At 36.8% G+C, this 6,000-nt stretch overlaps 1 protein-coding gene across 1 annotated transcript in view; it reads left to right on the top strand.

Moving 5' to 3' along the window:
* Window positions 1–1,024: 1,024 nt before the first annotated feature.
* Window positions 1,025–6,000, top strand: part of xylt1 (xylosyltransferase I) — a 109,969-nt gene continuing 104,993 nt past the window's right edge. The window contains exons 1-2 of the mRNA XM_065279371.2: window positions 1,025–1,292; window positions 4,166–4,278. The gene's annotated coding sequence lies outside the window, so the exon portion shown is untranslated. The remainder of the gene's footprint in view (window positions 1,293–4,165; window positions 4,279–6,000) is intronic.

The following is a 6,000-nucleotide window of genomic DNA, read 5'->3' as shown; positions in this document are numbered from 1 at the left end:
AATGACAAAAATGATTCATGCAAATGAATTAGGTAAACGTATATTTTACAATTAGAAGTTGATTGCAATTGACTGTTGCAATTGTTGATTAAATTGAAATTAGGTGTGTTTCATTGGCTCATTTTAATGAACTAAATTAATTAAGCAAGCAGGAAAAATCCATTATTGAGTGAACGGTCATTTATCCTCACATTATGACCAGGGCACAGTTCAGATTGTCCAGTTGGTCATCTGTGTAGGTAAGTATATCTATCTGTTACCGTACGGGTCATCCAGTCAGGGGTCACTTAAGACAAGCAGGTTGTCTGGCAGTGATTGAGTCAGTGCTCGTACACTTCAGCTCCCTAACAGCTCACAAACACTTCTGGCTGCAGGCTCCCCTCATTTATGATGGATGAATGTTTATGGGCTAGTTTGCCTATGATATCTTAATGGATGTGCTTCTCCTGGGGTAGTAGAAATGCTTTCTGTTGAACAAGTGCTGGATTTATCATCTGGAAAGACTGCGGCGTACCGCTCTCCATGTGCCCTGCTCTGACCTAATATGATGTCATAGATAGAAAGCAAGCTACTCTCTATCCCAGAAATAGTGCTGTGGGATCTTCAAATGTCTTTCAGACCTAGCCTGCATTTCTACTGAATTGAAGACCTTGCAGTAACCGATTGTCTTTTTTGGAAACACATTCTCAAAATCATTTTAATCTATTTAATAGTTTTTAATTGATTTAATAATTTAGCATGCTTTTCGAAACAGCTTTTAATGCAACAGTCTGAATTGCTTTAGTAAATACAATTATAACAATAATTCATATATATGATATTTTTAAATATAATTATTGACAAAAAATATTTAAGATTAGGCATTTAAAGGGGCTATAATGAAGACAATTCAGAGGTGCCATGCCATTATAAATGTCAAAGTATTCATAGGATGTCCCTAGAACAGCTGCTGTGATCTCTTAAATTAATATCTGATGGTTGTATTGACAGAAGGGAGTTTTTAACTCATGTCCTAATGGCAGACCCTCTTGTGTTCTGCCACTTGTCACTTGCTTTATATGCTTTTGTGTCCTCGGCTGTTTGCATGTAGGGACATCTGTTCCACTGACGTGTCAAGGTGCCTCCAACATTCCCCACGGGCCTGAAATGGAGAACCCGGTGCTCTGGAAACAAATGAGTTCTTGGATCCACGTTGTCCCTCGTGACCCTCGTCACTGTAACTTGCCTGAGAGAGAGACAGACTCGCAACACGCAGTCGATGGTGTGTCCCGAATCATGGGCCATCACGTAAGGTAATTTTTGCAAAGCAGTCAGAATGAAAATTGAACTATATAGGCTTTTGGGATGTGGTTCATTGATGCACTAATAATAATTAATAATGTTTACATTGTTTAAAAAGGAACTGTGTTTGTGAACTACAGTATTAAATACAAGTTTGGGTTTCTTGCGAGAAAAGCCATGATTGTTAACTGTCCGACGCTGTGTAGCTAAAATGAGTTTTTATAGCTACATATTGATGTGCTGAGATACGGATTAAATTCTGCCTAAATTAAGTCTTTTATTTCACACTTTCCCGCACGGTTCGAGCGCAGTGTCGACACGGTCCCACTGCATCAATTAAAAATGTCTTGCTTGAGGTTAGACTGGATATGAGCAAGCAAGCTCTTATTAATACCAGCAGCATAAAACTTGCACTCGCTGTAATTAAGGCTGACCCTGTCTGCCACGTTCCACATCTCTTGCTTTACTCAAGACGTTGGTGTTTTTTGTGCGAAGGCTCAGTTACGGAATTCTGCCTTGAATATAATTGTGAATTTAAAGATGAAAAGAAATGGTTTTGAGGGAAAACGCAGGGTGGAAGAGAACTCTGTGGTGTTTGCACGCTGCATGAAGGTCACGAGCGACAGAAGTATTAACATACAAATGATCATTTGAAGAGAGATTCAGTATTGGTGTAATGCTGTGATTTATTAAATGTGCCAAGGTGTCTCCGCAGCTGTTAGTCTGGGATTCATAATGATGCCCTTCATATCAGCATTGCTTTGAGTGAAATAAAGTGAATAGGTGAAAAGCTCTTTGGTGGTTTGGTTTTATCTCGAGAGCCCTTTTATAGTGAATTTGTCATGTATTTACAAAATGGATGGTAATAAATTGTGTTTTTGACCTCTTTACTTTTCTAGGTCAACATGATATCGAAATTGACTGCTAATACCTGTACTTTCTTAACAGCATTCCTATATGTAAAGGATAATGTACAGTCACTTATTCATTATAAAAACAGATAAAAACAGGGTGATCAGGACCCTAATGCTGAAGGCATTTTTTGCAATGGCAACCTGCTGGCTGTATGTTATGGACGTAGTGTCCATGACATCACCCATAGGTTTGTGAAGAGCTTTTTTAAAGCCAATATGGGTGGGGCTTGCCGTCGCCTTCTTAGCATCGCGGCATCGCGGGTTACTTGCGGATAACCGAATATGGGTAAAGGGGCGGGACGTGGGTGAAGCTGAAGTGGTTGCTGCTGAGGCCACACCCGCCTAGCTCGATGGTAGTGACAAGATTGGCAGTTCACCTGTCACTCAAGTGGCCACACCCTTAATTATGCAGAACTCTAAGGCTTAATATATTTAAACGGATGAGTAAAAAAAAATTCATCCGGTCACAGTTGTCATGCAGGGCAAAATTAGCTATATAGACCAAAAACACTTTTTGTACCAGGCTGTAAACATATAATTTTTTACTGTAAAGTTGGCCATTTTAACATAGAGGTCTATGGGAATTGATTCCCTCACTTTTGGAGCCGGCCTCTAGCGGCCCGTCGATGAATTGCAGTTTAACTCTTTCCCCGCCAGAATCTTTTTGAAAAGTTGCCGTCCTGCCTTTTTTGAGATTTCCTAAAAGTAAAAAAACAACTTTCAGGAAAATTTTCTACTTAAAATATATAAACATACAAACAATGTTAGGGGTAACACATTACAAGTAACGTGCATTACATACTAATATTACTTTTCTGAAGTAACGAGTAAAGTAACGCATTACTTTATAAATGTACACATTAAGTTACTTTTTAAATAAGAGAAAAATGCAATTTCTAAATGCAGAACTTCTCAGTCATAAAAAACACCTGCAAGGCCTGAATGAGATCAAGCCTTAGCCAAGTAGGAAATAGTAACACAAAAGAAACCTAAGCATTACTTTCCTCAAAAAGTAACTAAATAACACAATTAGTTACTTTTTTGGGGAGTAACTTAATATTGTAATGCATTACTTTTAAAAGTAACTTTCCCCAACACTGCATACCAATAAAAGATCCTCTGCTTTCAAACAAACAATAAACAAACAAAACGGGGAAAAAAACGTTTCATCCTATCTATATTTTTCTCTGCTTATAAACTCTTAAATATGGATATTTTCCTTAAAAAAATATTTTTACAAAAAGCTGAAATAATTGCATTTTTGTGAAGGCATTTTGTTCAGAGATCAGATTCCATCCTATTATCAAAACATAAACAAATTGTAAAATTAATAAATAATGTTTTGCTTCATTTTTTTATAAATTGGGTATAAGTTATCTAGTGGATAATCGCGGTATTACAGATTACCCTAAAAACTCATCAGGAACACGTTTTTTTCATGCAAATGTTTTCTTAATGAGATAACTCATCAATGGCAGGGAAAGCGTTACATCACTTCCGTATCGGCTTTATCAGAGAGATCGGAAGGTTGCCCCTCGATGGCTACTTGCCACATGAATACATATACTGTATGTACACAAAAAAATTTATATCATAAACTGATTTGTAAGAAATGTAACACTTCCAATAGAAATACACGTTCGCATAGAAAATCATTCAAGCAAGTTCAAAGTTCAAACAAGACGTACATCCATGTGGTTTAATCATTTGTAAATAAAATCTCATATATTAATTATGCACATTTATATTTTATTTATTCGTATTACATTGCACCTGTCAAGATGACTCTCAGTACCTTGTAATGTCACCACTGGCCAATCAGAATCAACCATTCCAGAGCCACTTTTAATAATGACCTTTAACATGTAGAAGAAGGGGAAGATGTACAGGATGAAATCTTGCAGTCCCTTAAGAGAGTCATCACCTTCTCAGCTGCTATTTCTTTATAAACCTGTGCTTTTTATCTACAGTCACCCTTCTTCAGGAATAAACAGATTATGATGATGATGAAGGCCTCTCTGTTGTGTCTAAGGATCAGCAACGCTCCAACAGATTGATACCCAGGGCAGAATTCCATGTGTGGGTGAGTTATTTTACACACACCTACGCAAGCTCTCCCAAACACACAATATCTACACAGTTTTACACAGAACATCGATTAAGCATCTTGACATCGGTGTACACGTGTATGCACGCCCACAGGCTCATAGTGACATACAACTTTACAATAGTCATTATTTGCCCTCATGTTCTGGTTACATTACGAACTGCATCACCAGGAAGAGGAAGTTCAGGAAATGTAAATATGCATGCTGGGAATTAATTTAGATTGAGTGAACATGAGGAGTATGGGAAATAAGAAAGTGCCTAACATGATTTACACAAGCAGAACATGGTCTTCGAGCAACAGTCCTATTAACCAATCAGATTAATGGATAGGCTTAGGGCTGCAGCTAGGAGCGTAAATGTTTCATTCTGGTACGGTCTGCTTAATGCTGGTTTGGCGCTGCTGTTGCTAAATTTCTGTTGCTGTTAATTCTGGTTAAATTAAAATGTTTAGGTTTAATAAGAGTTTGTGTTCCTGTAGCTCAATTGTTAGAGAGCATTTCATTAGCAGTGCAAAAGGTTGTGGGTTTGATTTCCAGGAGACACAGATGCTGATAAAATGTAGGGGAGAGCGGGGCACAACCTAACGCTTTTCGGTTTTGGCTCTATCATTCAAAAATTTTTTGAGTTTGATTAATAATATTTTTACACAAGCAACACACACATCTCTGCTATAAATGAACATCTAAAATTTGTTTCTAGTACTTCCCATTCTTGGACAATTACACCAAACGTGACAGAAGTGCAAACGTTACAACTTACCCCATACAGTAGGTGGGGTTCATTGTAACAGGCAGGGGGTTAGTTGTAACACTTGCTAAAAAAGAAGTATGCAGGCAAATATTTCAATACTATTTTGTCTATATACTTGAAGTGGATATTGTTTATAAATTTGTCTATAAAAGACAGGTATCCACACTGTATTCATTCATCCAGCCCTTTTCTAACAATAGTTCAATTATAAATGGATACAAATGTCTAAATATGTGAGAAAAAGCACCACAATTATGATAAAACATTTTTTTATATGTGACCGAGTCTGTATTAACCATACTACAGTTTAAAATCAAATTCTGAGATAATGAGCATCAAAGTCTGATTTAAGCCATTTATTTCATTATGATTTTAATCTTTGACGTGACCTTATTCAATCAATATTAAAGATATGAACAAAAATTAATTTGAGACATGATTTTTGATAAGACAGGCACATTTATTTTGTTAGCGGGCAGCAATCATTTGTGTGTAGCCTATTTAAAACAACGGCAAGAATTACGCTAACGTTAGCGGTTTTTTATATCGTAGGTGCTAAGGGGTTAGTTGTAATGCAGCATTACAATTAACCCCGTTCGGTCAAAATATTTTCAAGCCCACCAAAAAAGTTGCTAAGAGCTGCAGACATATTTCAAAACGATGCTATGTTTTAGTCAACAAGACACTGATTAATATGACATTGCATTGGATTTGGTATCTTACACACCCAACTTAGAAACCGAAAAATAAATATGATGAAAAAATTTACTTAAATGCCACCAAAACACCTGTTCATCAATATCTTTATGGAAAAACATTATACATTTCCAATCATTTGTGGGAGATCATCTTTTGGCAGCGTAAAAAAACCCCGAAAAATCTAAATGCTCAACCTTGTGCAACAATGTAAACAGTCCGTGTTACAACTAACCCCACATTAGTTTTT

This window comes from Paramisgurnus dabryanus, chromosome 3 (assembly GCF_030506205.2).
Source record: "Paramisgurnus dabryanus chromosome 3, PD_genome_1.1, whole genome shotgun sequence".
NCBI lineage: Eukaryota > Metazoa > Chordata > Actinopteri > Cypriniformes > Cobitidae > Paramisgurnus > Paramisgurnus dabryanus.
The sequence above is the reverse complement of the archived record's forward strand: the minus strand, read 5'-3'. Positions and strand labels throughout refer to the sequence as shown.